The 17,993-nt window shown below is 40.1% G+C and overlaps 1 long non-coding RNA gene across 1 annotated transcript; it reads left to right on the forward strand.

Moving 5' to 3' along the window:
- Positions 1-319: 319 nt before the first annotated feature.
- On the forward strand, positions 320-2,646 carry LOC141598257 (uncharacterized). The gene is made up of 3 exons (XR_012523375.1): positions 320-409; positions 504-564; positions 2,476-2,646. It is a non-coding gene; the product is annotated as an uncharacterized LOC141598257 (long non-coding RNA).
- The last annotated feature ends 15,347 nt before the right edge of the window (positions 2,647-17,993 follow it).

The following is a 17,993-nucleotide window of genomic DNA, read 5'->3' on the forward strand; positions in this document are numbered from 1 at the left end:
CTACTTTAATCTGGACCAATTAAAAACCAACAACACATTCAAAATATCTCCTATTATTATTATTATTATTATTATTATTATTATTATTATTATTATTATTATTATTATTATTATTATTATTATTATTATTATTATTATTATTATTATTATTATTATTATTATTATTATTATTATTATTATATATAGTGTAGTTGGTAGTAGTACCATCGGTATGACCCACCCCCCATTTCCCTTCTTCTTCTTTCTGCAGAAAAAACAAAGAACAATAACAAAAACGCAAAATAGACTTCAATCCAACGCCAACCACCATTTTCCGCCTCCTTCAACCTCCGTTATCTCCCTCATTTCTCAACCAAATTTAATGATTCTTGCACCATTGGCTTCCTCTCTTCTTCCTCCTCATTTCTAGGTAAGAAAGTCTTAACTTTGTTGAATTTTCGAAATGGGCGATTTGTTACAAACTCGGTTCGTGACTCTTGTTACTCGTTTTTCTTCACTTTTAGTTGAAGACTGAGGATAGGCTCGTGTTTTGGACCTTCTTACTCTGGAATTCGCGAGGATAAGGTAACGGTGATAGGTTACTCGACAATCGTCGAAATTCCCGTCTTATTTGTCCTTTTAAATGTCCTTGTTTATTAAAGTTTAAACCTTTATATCGTTTGGCGTTTGTATGATGTGTTTCGACTTGAATGGTGTTTTGGAACGGGACTGTTTTGAGCCGAGATTCCGTTATGAGCATGGTGTGGTTGAGCCCGGTTTATGGCTCATATGGAGTCGTGATTGTGGTTGCTTGAGTCCAGTTTTGGGGTGGTCTCTGTTACACGCTTTAGGACTGTTTTTGGGTTCGGTTTTTATGCGTCTTCTGGTTCTGTTTTGGTCGGGTTTGGACTCTGTTTTGGGGAGGGTTGATATGGTGGTTATGAGCAGCTAGTATGGTGGTTGCGGGCAGTCTTGAGTCGGGTCTCGGTGGCGGTTTGAAATGGTCCAGCTGAGGGTAGCGTTTTATAATCAAGTACCGGGTTTGGCTGCGGGTTTGGAGTCGTGATGGTTGTAGGAGTTGGTTGGTGGCTGTTTTGGGAGGGGGAAGAACGGCTGGAATGGATAGTTTAGATGGCTCATAGTTGAGCCGTGGGTCGGGTCCTTGAGTCGTGGAGATAGTCCGCTTTTGGCGCAATGTTAGTCATTTGAATTAATTTAATTTCCGTCTCATATTTATATAACACAACTCCTTTATATTTAGTTTACTTATTATTTCAATTGGGTTCATTTAGTTTGGTTACTTGGACTCGTTTGGCTCTAATTGTTGGATACATTAAGTGTTGTTTGTTGGGCTTCTATGGCCTCTCTTGTTGGGCTTGCGGTATTTACCCAATTGGGTTGTCATGTTAAATTAGTCGTGCTAGCTATGTTGAATAAATTGGGTTCGTGTGGTTATTTGTTTAGGTTTGGCATGTTTGAATTGGTTAATTCCCGTCTCATATTTTATATAACGTAATTAGTTAATATCGTTCATTTACTTATTTATTCTGTTGGACTTGTCACATGATTTATTTATTGGGCTTATCCTAGTTCATTCATTGGATTTCACATGATTTAATTATTGGGCTTATAAATGGGTCACTTGGATTTGGTCACATTTTATCCCGTATATTTCATATAACGTAAATTATTCATTGTCACTCATTATGTTTTATTTAACCGGCATGATAAATTATAAAATGAAATATTTATTTGCATAAGACAAGTATGAGACATTTATTGTTAATGGGTTATTTGTGACTCAAGTGTGACATTTTACATTGTGTGACGACTTGACTTTCCCTATTTACCCCTTTCGGACCTTTGGTCACGAGTGTGAGCCATGTTTCCGGATTGGGTTATCTTTCCTTCTTTGGACCTTTGGTACGAGTGCGTGCCATGTTTCCGAATTAGGATATCCTTCCGCCTTTCTTCGGACCTTTGGATACGAGTGCGTGCCATGTTTCCGATTAGAGGTTACTCGACCTTTGGATACGAGTGCGTGCCATGTTTCGAGTCTTGGATACGATTTGGTATCGTTTGTCGAATCGGGTGTCGCCCATCCCGAGAGTCTGGATCCAGGTTTAGACTAGGACCGTATTATGATCGTCGTCCTACCAAGAGGTTGGAGTCTAGAGGGTTGTCTTGTTTGAGTTCATACTAAGTATATGTCTTTCACTTGTTGAGTCGTGTTCACATGAGTGGGTTGACTTGGTGATTCTATTCCTCGATCGTACATTCATCCTCATGTACCGTGCCTATTCTATTAAGAAAGTATTATGCCTGTTTCACCATGATTGTTCATTATATCTCCTTATTCTTTTTGGTTCACACATGTTGCATGGTTAATATATTTGACTAAGTGTTGTTTGTTACCTGCTTTTCGACATATTGTGGCTGGGAGAACCTTGAGTTACTCCCCACTGACTGTGGCGTTCATGTTTACATGAATGACAGGTTTTGAAGATGCTTTCGTGGGGAAGACGTGTGGGCTAGCGAGAACTAAACCCTTGGACCTTAGTTTCTAATTTAGAAACCTTTTATCCGTTTATTCGTGGGATATCTTTTCCCCGCTTTCTAGACTTGGGTTGTAATGACCTATTAATGTCTATTGTAGTATTTGTTTCATTTCGTTTTTGGCACCCGCGTGCTAATCTTTAACTAGTAATTTAAAAGTTTTTAAAATCTCACTAATTTCCGCATTAATTTATTAGTTATATTTTCCGCTTTATCGCGGGGTGTCACAACAGTCGTACCCACCAAATCCCCGCTCATCTCCATCGAGCGATAAACCCATGTTCATTATTGTGCACATCCCTTCTGTGACGGGTTCCACAGAAGGCGAATCAAGGGCGTGAAGCCACTCCCGCAAGTGACTCCACTCAGCCAGGGATGCACCCCGAAGAACACAGACAGTTAAACAGTGACCACAATACAACATCAACAATCGTCTGAAACAATCAACAATATGAAACCACAACCGTCTGAATCAATCAACAATCACTAACTTCAGCACAATCACCACAAATCATGTAACTAATACTGAGTAGGAAAACCCTACCTTGAATGCAATCACAGAATCAGACGATCTAGCAGCTGTCTCAAAAACTCTCCTCTACGAATCCTCCTCCTATATATACATGCATACAATTACTACCTTAACCACATAATCATAAAAACCCTCAAATCCCCAAATTAGGGTTTAACCAATATTAACAAAACAATATAAAAGTTATACGTAAAGCTTACCCTCGAGGAAAGGATCACAAAGGTATAAAGAATGACGAAATCCGACACTTCTAGCTCCGGGAATTGCTACTAATGCGGCGAGGATGATTCAACGTAACTCCAATTCTTCTCTTGAAAGTTTTTAGGTTGTAAAAGTGTTTTGAGAAAAGTGACGAAAGCCTTTTATACCATTCCCTCATTATTAACAAAACCCATCAAATATCACCCGTAAAACCACTTACTTGATCGAGTAAGTCAGTTACTCGATCGAGTGCCCCTTACTCGATAGAGTACCCTACAGGCAGACTACTATTCCGTACACAAAACATACTTACTCGACAGAGTAAGCCCCACTTGATAGAGTACCCAAAGACTCATAAAACCGTAGTATTACAGTCTTCCCTCTTTAAAAAGAACTTTGTCCCCGAAGTTCAACCCGTAATCAAAAACCAACATACTAACTCGATCAAGACACAACAACGTACTTAAGAACTCAAGACAAAACTCCAATCTACAAAACATGAACTCGTAACACCAACTCTACCAACTATTCTTACCTCCACACATGGCTCACGTTATCGTATCAACTACATTATATCTCTCTCGACACTAACTCCATACACTACCAACTACCGTCCACAAACGCTGCTAGCTCCGTAACTTATCATACACTAGAAAATCCAATACCGAGACACTCATAAACATCAAACGGAATGTTACATTCTACCAACCTTAAAAGGAACTTCGTCCTCGAAGTTTACTCACACTCATAACCTCATCATCCAACTGTCAACACTATCGAAATATTCTCACACTACTAAACATCACACTACTACAAGCACAGCCATGACCTTTAATAAAATCAATCACAACAAATATCCATCCTTTATGCTACACCAACACTCTACTTCTAATTATACTACAACATGCACAACCATAAAAATCTCTTTTATCGCATCCTACTCCTCTTAAGACAAATGTTACGTCCTCGTAACCCACTAATACTAAATCCTTAGCTATACTTTCTCATTATCCTCATCACCACCTCATGTCAAAGATAACCGCCTATAATCTAAACACTTACTATTCCTATATCCAAGGCCCTCTTACTTAACCATTTCCCATACCTCAACTCATTATGTACTCCATCCAGCCTATACCACAAAATCCTTAGCATAGCCAACACTCCAACTCTTCCACATTACCACAACACGACATACGTCTCTAGATGAAACACATATCGCCAAAAACATAACTCACGGTCCACACATGCTACGCACACTCACACTAGGTCCTCAATTTCTTTTTCTTTTATTACCGCAAAACTCATTCATCACTTAACATGATACTAATTTCCAACACCATATACTCACTATCCCGATAAGTGATTATGAACCACTTGCAGCTTCCATACCAGTACAACATATGTTCCACAAATCACGCAACATTATTATGTAAACCAATGCCTCCTCTAAAAGAAGAGCACAAGTACTCTAAAAACCTCTCGCAACTGTGTCCCACCAACAGAATTTTACTATATCATAACAACAACGGAAACATACACAACTCTCTTCTACATCATACTCTACCCTCACTCCCAAGCTGAAACTATTAAGAAACATCAACAAACAACACAACCGTCTATATGTCCAACCGAAACTCACAAGGAACAGTAGTAAACAAAACAACAATCTATGTATAACTGATATGCACTTTCGAAAACTCGTAGCGTGATCATCCCACCTACTCCAACCCAACCGGTGACGGCATCGCAACACCGCCACCAACAGCCGTACCGCAGTGCGAAAATACCCACATCACAACATGAAGTACCGTGCCAGGATCACCACCCGAGGCACAACAACCACATCGATATATATCACAACCACAAGGATGGACTGACGGTCGAGCTAGTAGAAGGCATAGAGCTAGAATCCATCCTAGTCAAATAGGGCAGGGGAAAACGATAAAAAATCAGCAATGAAACAGCAAAGAGTTTCCCAAAACAGTCGAAATTTTCGACTGGCAGCCCTAATTCCCAAATTTGTTCCTCAAAAATTCGAATGAAACAAGTAATCAGTAACGGGATAAGGGGGATGATCATCAAATGACGTTTTCTATGACGTATTAACAGCAGATAAAACCCAATTTTCAGTCAAAAATTTCGACTGTCAAGAACCCTAATCACAAATTTCTCAAAAAATTCGAATTAAACATGTGAACATCAATGAGGTAAGGGAATTAATCATCAAGGCAAATTAAGCATTGAGTCACAATAATAGTCGAAAAATTCGACCTAAAATGAAATCCTGAAACCCTAATTCCTATTTATCTTCATAAAAGGCAAAATTAATGTAATTAAAAGACAATGAAGAGTAGGAATTACTTACTTGATGATAAGGGACCTACAAAGAGCAATTAATCGACATAAACATGCAAATTTGGGCGATTTTCGATCGAAAAACCGCAAACCCTTACTCCTCTAATTGACCGTGTAAAACAACAATAATCAAGGGGAAAGTAGGGGCAAATGTCGTTTAATTAACAAGGAACTATTTGTAGGTGGTGGATTTTGTAATGGGCAAGATTAATGGAGGTTTTTGGGAGGATTTATCGCAAATAGTGAAGAGCAGTCGAAAAATGAGGAAGAAAACGAAATAATAAGAAAAAGGAAGGGAGTTAAAGAGACTTCATGCGCGTCATTTCCAAATTCACTCGATCGTGTGATTTAAAATCACTCGATCGAGAGCTCCCCATATGCAGTTCACTCGATCGCGTAAAAAGTTACTCGATAGAGTACTCCCCTTTTTCGCTTTTGTCGATCGAGCATTCTGGAACCATTCGATCGATCAAATTTCACTCGATCGAGTACAAAAAGTACTCAATCGAGCTCTTTTCCTCGTATAAGCCTTTGAATTTGCGTATAATCTCCCCAAACCTGCATAAAAACACTCGCAAAAATATCCCAAAATACAAAATATGAATACTAACAGTCTATAGTTTTCGAAATTACGCTAAAAATGTCTAAATTCTAATTGTTCTGATTAAATGCTATAAATAAAATCCGACGAAATTAAAAATTGTTAATACAATTTGTTACATGGGGCATTTCCCTGCTCACTTCTTAAAGCAATTCAGCATCCCTTCGGAGGGCTTCTGATTGGAGGACGTCACCTTAGCAACATTAACCGTCCTCTTCATTCTCCACGAGCTTGTATTTGAATCATTAGGAGGAGAATAGTTGACGTCCACATTCGCACAAACTTTCCTCGTCCTTATTCCTTTCTCACCAACTTTAGTATCAGCACTCCCACTTTGACTGACATTAATTGTACAATAACCATTGACAGCTCCTGCATTATTTTCATCTGTACCTGCAGCAAGGAAAACAGACGAACTTTCCTCCTTTTTGGTCTCAATCTGAGGCGGAGGGGTCATGATAGCATCACAATATTCCACATTTTCATTTGGAGTGTCAATAGGAGGGTCAGTAGAAGAGATGGCATTGCAAGGCTGAGCTTGCATGGGAGCCCTTCGGGACTTAGACTGATGGAATATCATTTCCTCGTCCCCAACCTGAAAAGTCAATGTCTTGCCCCCGACGTCTATCACTGCACGAGCAGTGAATAAAAATGGTCTCCCTAAAATGATAGGAGTATGTGTGTCCTCGGGGATGTCAAGTACAACGAATTCAACGGGAATAAAGTATCTCTTGATCTTAACAGGTATGTCTTCTATGACACCTAATTGCCGTGATATACTACGGTCGGCCATCTGAACAGTCATATTTGTGCAATTAAACTTGGTCAAACCAAGTCTCTTAGCGGGAGACAGCGGTAAGACACTCACGCTAGCGCCAAGATCGCATAAATCGTTATCAATTAAGTGGGTACCAATATGACACGGAATCGAGAAACTACCCGGGTCTGACTGTTTGGGAAGTAACTTATTCTGAACTAGGGCCGTCCCTACCTCGGTCAAAGCTACCGTCTCATGATCGTTAATGTGCCTCTTACGTGATAAAATTTCTTTCATAAATTTAAGGTAAGGGGGTACCTGTGTCAGCAATACGGCGAACGGAACAGTGACTTGCAAGCTTTTCAGGAGTTCAGCAAATTTACCGAACTGTTGATTAGCCTTTGTGTTCTGTAGTCACCTCAGAAAGGGTACCGTAATGGGTATTTCGAGCCCCTTGTTCCTCTCTTCCAACGTGTCGGCTGGATCAAGCTCTACATCCTTCGATCGAGACTTCTTTCCTCTCGAACGGGGTCATTCAGGCGATATTTCACTCGATCGAGCACTAGCAGGCTCTCGATCGAGGTCTTCTTTATCAGCATTACTCGATCGAGCAAAAATATCACTCGATCGAGCAGAATCCTCAATAAAATCACTTAATCGAGCTGTTTTTTTTTGCTCGATTGAGCTGTTCTTTTTCCTGGTTACTCGATCGAGCAGAAATTCCACTCGATCGAGTCCTTTCTTCAGCTTTTTCACTCGATCAACCACCTGAAACCAGTCGATCGAGTATCTTCTTTGTCGTCAGATCTTTTTCATCAACAGTACACCATTCATCAGCAGTAATTACTTTCCTCGGGTCTGATTTCAACAATTCCGGTCCCTCATATGAACGACCGCTTCTCAGATTTATTAAATTCACCGTCTCGTGTGGATTCTTATCAGCTTGTGACGGTAAATGACCCTGCTTTATCATGGATTGGTTCGCGGCTAACTGGACAACTTGGGTTTCAAGTGACTTAATAGATGCTTCTTTTTGTTGGTCACTTAGCTGCCACTGCTTTGTCAAAGACTGCAACATCGTCTTCAACTCAGATAACTCGCTCACCCCACCTGACGATGATGCACCGTGATTAGGTGTAGGAAAGGAGGGAGGCTTTTGAAAGCCTTGTTGAGCCTTATGAGGCAGGACATATGGCTGCTGCTGCGGAGGAGGGGTAGGATTAAGCACATTTTGACTTGTCCACCTCAAATTGGGATGGACTACCCCTTGGTTATTATAATAGGAACCCTCTCCTTGCCTGTATTGTTGAAAAGTAAGCACATGTTCCTTCTCTGTAAGACAGTCAATAGCAGTATGACCGTCATTGCTCCCACACCTCTCACATGTGACGGTCTCCCCTCTAGTAAGCAAATGGACCGTCTGAGGCTCCCCAGCAGAATGCAGCTCCAATTTATCAAAACGGGCATTCATGGCTTCCAGCTGAGTCACAACTGCCTTATCGACTGCGTGAAGTGTTCGAATACCATCCCTCGGCACAATGGGTCGCCATTTCCTCAATAATGTGCCACCCCTTTTCATCATCAGTATTCTTTTGAAATCTTCCATTGGATGAGGCATCAAGTATGGCTCTGTGGTCATCGTACAACCCATTGTAGAACTGATTGGACAGAAACCAGGGGTCAAAACCATGGGGAGGAAGAGACCTCACCAACCTCTTGAACCGGCGCCAAGCCTCATAGAAAGTCTCATTAGGTGCCTGCTTGAAACTAGTGATCTTTGCCCTCAGCTGATTGGTGCGCTTCGGAGGCAAATATCTCTTATAAAAAGCAAGAGCAAGGGTCTCCCAGTCTGTGATCCCCGCGGCCGCACGGTCCAACTCAGTCAGCCACTCCCTGGCTGAGTCAGTTAAATAAAAAGGAAACAGCACCTCCTTAATCTTGTCTTGAGTTACCCCCTTTGTGGCGGGGATAGTAGAACAGTAGTCTGTAAAGACCTCCATATGCTTCCTCGGGTCTTCACCTGCCACACCTTTAAAGAGATTTCTCTCCACCATATTGATATAGGATGGACGGATGTGAAATTTATTCCCATCCTCAGTCTGGATATTGAAACCCTTCGGAATAGATGATGTTTTAGGCTCCGAATGACTTGCAATATTCGGCATCTTGACTGGTTGCTTTACAGAACTGAGATTATATTCTACTAAATATTGATCTTTTGTAAATAGGAAATGTTGTAGCTCGGGCTCGAAAGTACTCAATTCTTACTTTCGTGATTCTCTTTGCAGACGGAGTCTATGCCTTAACAGTCTCTCTGGCTCAGAATCAGTTGAAACTAACTCCAACCTGTTTGACCTGGGCATACACAACACTGAAAGAAAATAAATAAGAACTGTCCCAAAGAATAAGAATTCCCTGAGACAGATAAAATAAATGAAACAAAAAACAGATAGGGCAATTGCCTCCCCGGCAACGGCGCCAAAATTTGACAGGGCAGTCGTATACCTATCAAAAATAACTAACTAAACTAACTATATAGCTAGGGAAGTCAGGTCGATCTCATCAGGGAGGCAAGATATCTGTAAAGAGTCCGTCTATTTGGTCACAAAATGAGGGGTTTATAGTTGATTTTCTAAACTAAAAGGTGTAAAAGAAAGAGAAGCAAGGAAAGAGCAGAAAATAGAGATAAACTATCAATAAAGAAGGGACATGCCAGGACTTCGGTTCACTACGGTAGTCCAGTGACTCAGCTGCAAATAACTTAGATAAATTACTGTGAGACGGATATGGAAATGTCCTTCCGGTCCACTTTCTACCCTAGATTCCCACCAACTTAATTTTCGTCCTCGTCAGAGTAGTCTACTATTCATAGCAGGTCTATTTAGTCCAATCTTCCGATCCAGGATTAAATTTAACCAGATTAAAGGGTGACTCAGAAGCGTGCACTCAACTAAGTCGGTAAATTCAGTTATATTGCTATGGGGACAGACTCTCACAAATAATTCATCTAACCTATTCACTACATCGTCACATTTCTACCGTAGATCCCCTAGTCCAAACATGAAATGATTTAGCTACTCATGCTATTAATATTGTAAAGACTAATAACAACGAAATAACTAATATTAAACATGATAAAACAATAATAAATGTTCATAAATGAATTAGGGCAGAAATTTAAGAGAACAAAACAAGCAATTAAAGTAAATAAATGAAACATTAAGATTAAGGAAGAGAGAAGGATTACAAAGGCAAGAATTCCGGCGTAAAGAACACTAGATCCAAGCAAGAAATAATCCGAAAGCAAAAGTTACAGTAGAGAGTTTTTGAGAGAAGAGAGTGTAAAGCAGTAAACGTAATTCCTAGATGAATAATAGATGATAAGATGCCTAATGACCTAATTATTGTGTGTTTAAATAGAAATAAGCTAAGAATAAGTTCACGGACTAATTAAAGCCCCTTACAGACCAAACCACTCGATCGAGCAGTTTGAAACAGCTTGATCGAGTTATTCTCCAAGCAATCCACTCGATCGAGTAGAAATACCACTCGATTGAGTAACCTCCAATTCCAGCACTGTTTGATCGAGTAAAATATATGCTCGATCGACCATCTTAGCCACAAAAACCACTCGATCGACCAATAAAAGGGCTCGATCGAGTGTTCTTCCTCTTAACAGCTCCAAACTCGTAACTGACTGCTTCGATGATCGTTCCTTCACGCATCCCAATGCAAGATCTCACTCTGAAAAATCCCGTCTCCTCAAAATGCATGCAAAATGAGACAAAAATGGTACGATTCCACTACTTTCGCGTTCATCCCTACAAAACGGACAAAACGAAAAAAGTAGCCAATTCGGGACATAATGCGATATAAACAGTACAAAAGTACATGGAAATACGTGCTAAAATAGGCTAAAAAGACTATGCAAAATTCATGTATCATATAACCTTGGAAACATGCTTCAAGGTTATAACTGAAGCTAGTATAACGTTGAAGTACGAGTTAACGCTATAGCTGGAACTAACGTACCCTGTGATTATGGCTCAAGGTTATGGTTGGAACTAGTATAACATTGAGTTTCGTGTCAAGGTTATGGTTTAGGTAAGTATAAATTCAAGTCGTATATGTTGAAGTTATAGTCGAGGTTACTATAACCTCGCATCCAGAGTTTATGTTATGGTTAGGATTACTATAATATTGAATGGTTAATGTTAAAGTTATAGCTGAATTAAGTTACTATAACATTGGTTGTTTATACTTGTTTCATATGTTATGTGATGTTCAATTGTTATTATATAATGCTATGTTTCGTTTGACGTTGGTTACCATTTGTTCATGTGATAAATAGGGTAGTCGGTTATACTATCCTATGAGTTGAGTCGTGACGTTATTCACGCATGTTGGTATAGTCAGTTATACTGTGCATTTGTTTGATGGCTAGTGGTATAGATGACGTGCGGTATCAGTTATATACCAAACTGAATGAACTAACGCCACCCATTATGAGATTTATTTGGTCTATGTTCTGGGGTGGCCAGAGTCGTTAGTTATACGCTCTGGGTCCCGAGTGTCGTTCGGTGTACAGTTATTGCATCGAGGGGTCTGGCCAGGTCTTAGGCACATAGGCAGTGGTGATACGCTATACATAGTACCATGGAGTATCAGTTATATACTTCACACCGACGGGGATTCAGTTATATGACCCGTCAGTCAGAGTATCAGTTATATGCTCTGACAGGTTAGAGTGTCACTTATACGCTCGAGCCGGTGTTCGTTTTATACCCTATGCGTATTGTGTGGAAGTATTATTTATATTCTCTAATCGGTATGATCTGTGGTGTTCACCCTATTCGCTATGCTTTGTTGCTAGCTTTATGCCTTATGTTGCTATTGTTAATTGGTAATGTTTGTGTCTCGTAATATGTGGTTTCATTGAGATATCATTTTTAAAGGATTGTCTTAATATGCCTTCGTTTAATGATAAGATTACGTTGGGTTTTCATGAGTATATATGGTCTCTCATGATTACTGGTTTTACATTTCAATTGTTAATGATTGTTGATTATATTCAATTGTTGTAAACATGACTGGGAGAGCATCTAATTACTCCTGATTGATTGTCGACCCCCTTCTCAGGTTGTTCAGATAGTTGCTGTTTTGGATGATATCTTCCTGGGAAGTACTGTGCGGCGAGATGAATAATAAATTAGGAGTTTTTTTTCATGTTATGAGAACCTTTGAATAATGTATTAGTTTGGTTTTGTTTTAGTAGTGAACCGAATTGGTCAGGTGTTTCCGCCACCTTGACCCTTTTATCAGTACTATAATCTGATATTTCTCTTATATAAGTTTTTCCTTTGTTTTATAATCCGGGTTGTTACAGTTGGTATCAGAGCGAACACGCTCCCAACTCTCGCTTAGTTGATGACTAAAATAAATTTCCTAGTTAATGAGTGAGAGTAAATGGGTGAGAAACCAATAGGATTTGTTGGTTTTCTTATGTTTGTCGAGTGTATGAGTAGTTGTTTGGAGTGGTACTTAGGTTCTACCACTTATAACGATATTTCGTTCTTACGGATGGTGCGCAACGGAAATGGTGAGTCTTATTATTGTTTATTTGTCTTACTTTACTTTTCTAGTTTCGTTCCCTGCATATTCAAAGATAAGTTCAAGCTAGTTAACCCTGCCTAGACCTACCCTGACCAGATTTTGCTTTGCGCAAAATCCATACAAAACAATTGGCGCCCACCGTGGGGCATCTAGCTCTTTAAAATCTTTTTTCCTTATCTTACAAAAATCCAAATAACCTACAAAAATGGCCTAGCCTACCATTGAAGAACAATTGAACGCAACCCTCCAACAACTAACTGAGTTGGAAGGTTTGAAAGACAAGTTAGCCTAAACTTTGATTAATTTAATTAATATTAAGAGAATCTGAGTCAGCTCTGAAACAAAAATTGGAAAAAACCCAAGGAGCAGGCTCTAGATTCCAGCCGGGAATACCATTTGCATCAATTATCAAAAACATTGATTTTACTAGGTTTGGGAGCCCAAGTGGCTCTAAGTTTATCAATGTTGACGGCGATAGTGAGCCAAAAAATAACAATGAAAAACCTGATGAATCTGCAGCAGCCATTATGATGGCAGTAGTCTAGGAAATCAAGAAGCTAAATGAAAAATTACAAAAGATACCTGGAGTTCCTACCAGCTTGGAGGAAGCTTCCGCTGATAGTTATGTTGATTCGCCCTTTATAGACAAAATAGCAAAAGTGGATCTACCTAAAAAATTGTGATTCCGTTTATGGAGATTTATGATCGGACGACAGATCCACAGAATCATGTAGCTCTCTATAAACGGAAAATGTTAGCTGCATCTATCCCCAATGAGTTCAGGCAAGTCTGCATGTGTAAGGGTTTTGGAACAACCCTGACTGGACCTGCTCTATAATGGTTCATCAACCTGCCAATTGGGAGCATCCATTCTTTTGCCAACCTGATCAACAACTTCAACCAGCATTTTGCAAGCAGCAGGGAGTTGGAGAAGCGGCCCAGTGATCTTTACAGGATTACACAGAAGCCAGAGGAGACTCTCAGGGTATTCCTCGCCAGGTTCAACAAAGAGAAAGTATCAAATTTCCAGGTGTGACATTGGAACAGCAATGGAGGCATTCAGGCAGGGGTTACTACCTCATAGTAACTTATACAATGAACTCACTAAGTATCCCTGCCATACCTTCGAAGATGTCCAGGCCATGACCCTTGCATATATCAGGCTGGAAGAAGACAAAAGCTACAAAGTCGGATCATCGAGTGGATCAAAGGACTATGAAAAGAGCAATAGGAAGAGCAACAAAGGAAACAATTACAGACCTACTCCATATTCCAGGCAAGACCATTCAGAAGTCAACCTGGCATATGAGTATCAAGGTAAGGCTAAAGTTTTCCCACCGATTTCTGAGCATAACTTCAGTGTTGATATTACAGGGTTGATCCAGAGACTTGACAACATGGGATCAGTAGTCAGATGGCCTAGGAAGTTTGAAAATCCCAACCCTAGGAGAGACAACTCCAAGTGGTGCGAATTCCACATGGACATTGGACATACAACGGATGATTGCTTTACCCTAAGGAAAGAAGTGGCCTACCTGTTGAAATTCGGATATCTAAAGGACCTGATCAGGGCGAAGGGTAGGAATGCAAACCAGGGCAAAGAAAACCAGGAGCAGAAATAGGACCGAAACCTTCCTCCACCACCCCCAATCTATGATGTAAAATTCATATCTAATGGATTAGAAATTTGTGGCCTAAATTCAGCGACAAAAAGATAAAAGGAGCCGACGCCGAGGACTACAACGCCCTGTAAACCGGATCATGTCCCATCAATCACTTTCAGTGATTGTGACCTGGTAGGAATTCCTGATGTTCATCATAATGGCCTGGTAACTTCTATGCAGATTGGAACCTCTACAGTGAGGAGGATCCTAGTAGATGGAGGCAGCTCAGTGAACCTGATTATGCTTGATGTACTGAAAGCCACGAATATTGGTGAAGATCAAATCACCAAGAAATCTAGCGTTTTGGTAGAGTTCAGTGGAGAAACTAGAAGCACATTGGGAGAAATTGTGACACCCCCATACTCCAAGTGCCTTACCAGGACCACTTAGGTATAAGGACGCCACCATCTCGGTTTTGCTGAGGCAATGATAATCATAAGACAATGCCGAAACATACTTAAAAGTAAATAATGTTTAACGTGATTACATGCCAATACCAAAACTGTTAAAAGAAATAAAAATTATCAAAACTGTCTACTGCCAAAATACTATCAAATGCCAGACACAGCGGAAGACTTCTAAACTACAACGTGGTGACTCATCCCAGCTATCCCATACGCATCGTCTCATACCCGCTCAATAACTGCTCACCACCCCCGAATGGATCACCACAGTTTTTAAAACATTTAAACGGGGTCAGTACTATTTACATAAAAGTAAGCCACAATAAATCAAATGCCAAAACAGCTCAACACACAACAAACCCTAGTCTCCATAATCAATCTCCACACAACTAACTATACACTAAAGTGTGTAGCCCTGCCAGAGTACCCATCGCAACCGGTACTCCATGCCGCCAGTGGGGGACCGCAGTCGTACCCACCAAATCCCCGCTCATCTCCATCGAGCGATAAACCCATGTTCATTAATGTGCACATCCCTTCTGTGACGGGTTCCACAGAAGGCGAATCAAGGGCGTGAAGCCACTCCAGCAAGTGATTCCACTCAGCCAAGGATGCACCCCGAAGAACACAGACAGTTAAACAGTAACCACAATACAACATCAACAATCGTCTGAAACAATCAACAATATGAAACCACAACCGTCTGAATCAATCAACAATCACTAACTACAGCACAATCACCACAAATCATGTAACTAATACTGAGTAGGGTTTAACCAATATTAACAAAACAATATAAAAGTTATACGTAAAGCTTACCCTCGACGAAAGGATCACAAAGGTATAAAGAATGACGAAATCTGACACTTCTAGCTCCGGGAATTGCTACTAATGCGGCGAGGATGATTCAACGTAACTCCAATTCTTCTCTTGAAAGTTTTTAGGTTGTAAAAGTGTTTTAAGAAAAGTGACGAAAGCCTTTTATACTATTCCCTCATTATTAACAAAACCCGTCAAATGCCACCCGTAAAACCACTTACTTGATCGAGTAAGTCAGTTACTCGATCGAGTGCCCCTTACTCGATCGAGTACCCTACAGGCAGACTACTATTCCGTACACAAAACATACTTACTCGACAGAGTAAGCCCCACTCGATAGAGTACCCAAAGACTCATAAAACCGTAGTATTACAGTCTTCCCTCTTTAAAAAGAACTTCGTCCCCGAAGTTCAACCCGTACTCAAAAACCAACATACCAACTAGATCAAGACACAACAACGTACTTAAGAACTCAAGACAAAACTCCAATCTACAAAACATGAACTCGTAACACCAACTCCACCAACTATTCTTACCTCCACACATGGCTCACGGCATCGTATCAACTACATTATATCTCTCTCGACACTAACTCCATACACTACCAACTACCGTCCACAAACGCTGCTAGCTCCGTAACATATCATGCACTAGAAAATCCAATATCGAGACACTCATAAACATCAAACGGAATGTTACATTCTACCAACCTTAAAAGGAACTTCGTCCTCGAAGTTTACTCACACTCATAACCTCATCATCCAACTGTCAACACTATCGAAATATTCTCACACTACTAAACATCACACTACTACAAGCACAGCCATGACCTTTAATAAAATCAATCACAACAAATATCCACCCTTTATGCTACACCAACACTCTACTTCCAATTATGCTACAACATGTACAACCATAAAAATCTCTTTTATCGCATCTTACTCCTCTTAAGACAAATGTTACGTCCTCGTAACCCACTAATACTAAATCCTTAGCTATACTTTCTCATTATCCTCATCACCACCTCATGTCAAAGATAACCGCCTATAATCTAAACACTTACTATTCCTATATCCAAGGCCCTCTTACTTAACCATTTCCCATACCTCAACTCATTATGTACTCCATCCAACCTATACCACAAAATCCTTAGCATAACCAACACTCCAACTCTTCCACATTACCACAACACGACATACATCTCTAGATGAAACACCTATCGCCAAAAACATAACTAACGGTCCACACATGCTACGCACACTCACACCAGGTCCTCAATTTCTTTTTCTTTTATTACCGCAAAACTCATTCATCACTTAACATGATACTAATTTCCAACACCCTATACTCACTGTCCCAATAAGTGATTATGAACCACTTGCAGCTTCCATACCAGTACAACATATGTTCCACAAATCACGCAAATTATTATGTAAACCAATGCCCCCTCTAAAAGAAGAGCACAAGTACTCTAACAACCTCTTGCAACTGTATCCCACCAACAGAATTTTACTATATCATAACGACAACGGAAACATACACAACTCTCTTCTACATCATACTCTACCCTCACTCCCAAGCTGAAACTATTAAGAAACATCAACAAACAACACAACAGTCTATATGTCCAACCGAAACTCACAAGGAACAGTAGTAAACAAAACAACAATCTATGTATAACTGATATGCACTTTCGAAAACTCGTAGCGTGATCATCCCACCTACTCCAACCCAATCGGTGACGGCATCGCAACACCGCCACCAACAGCCGTACCGCAGCGCGAAAATACCCACATCACAACACAAAGTACCGTGCCATGATCACCACCCGAGGCACAACAACCACATCGATATATATCACAACCACAAGGATGGACTGACGGTCGAGCTAGTAGAAGGCATGGAGCTAGAATCCATCCTAGTCAAATAGGGCAGGGGAAAACGATAAGAAATCAGCAATGAAACAGCAAAGAGTTTCCCAAAACAGTCGAAATTTTCGACTGGCAGCCCTAATTCCCAAATTTGTTCCTCAAAAATCCGAATGAAATAAGTAATCAGTAATGGGATAAGGGGGATGATCATCAAATGACGTTTTCTATGACGTATTAACAGCAGATAAAACCCAATTTTCAGTCGAAAATTTCGACTGTCAAGAACCCTAATCACAAATTTCTCAAAAAATTCGAATTAAACATGTGAACATCAATGAGGTAAGGGAATTAATCATCAAGGCAAATTAAGCATTGAGTCACAATAATAGTCGAAAAATTCGACCTAAAATGAAATCCCGAAACCCTAATTCCTAATTATCTTCATAAAAGGCAAAATTAATGTAATTAAAAGACAATGAACAGTATGAATTACTTACTTGACGATAAGGGACCAACAAAGAGCAATTAATCGACACAAACATGCAAATTTGGGCGATTTTCTATCGAAAAACCGCAAACCCTTACTCCTCTAATTGACCGTGTAAAACAACAATAATCATGGGGAAAGTAGGGGCAAA

This window comes from Silene latifolia, chromosome 9, assembly GCF_048544455.1.
Source record: "Silene latifolia isolate original U9 population chromosome 9, ASM4854445v1, whole genome shotgun sequence".
Classification (NCBI taxonomy): domain Eukaryota; kingdom Viridiplantae; phylum Streptophyta; class Magnoliopsida; order Caryophyllales; family Caryophyllaceae; genus Silene; species Silene latifolia.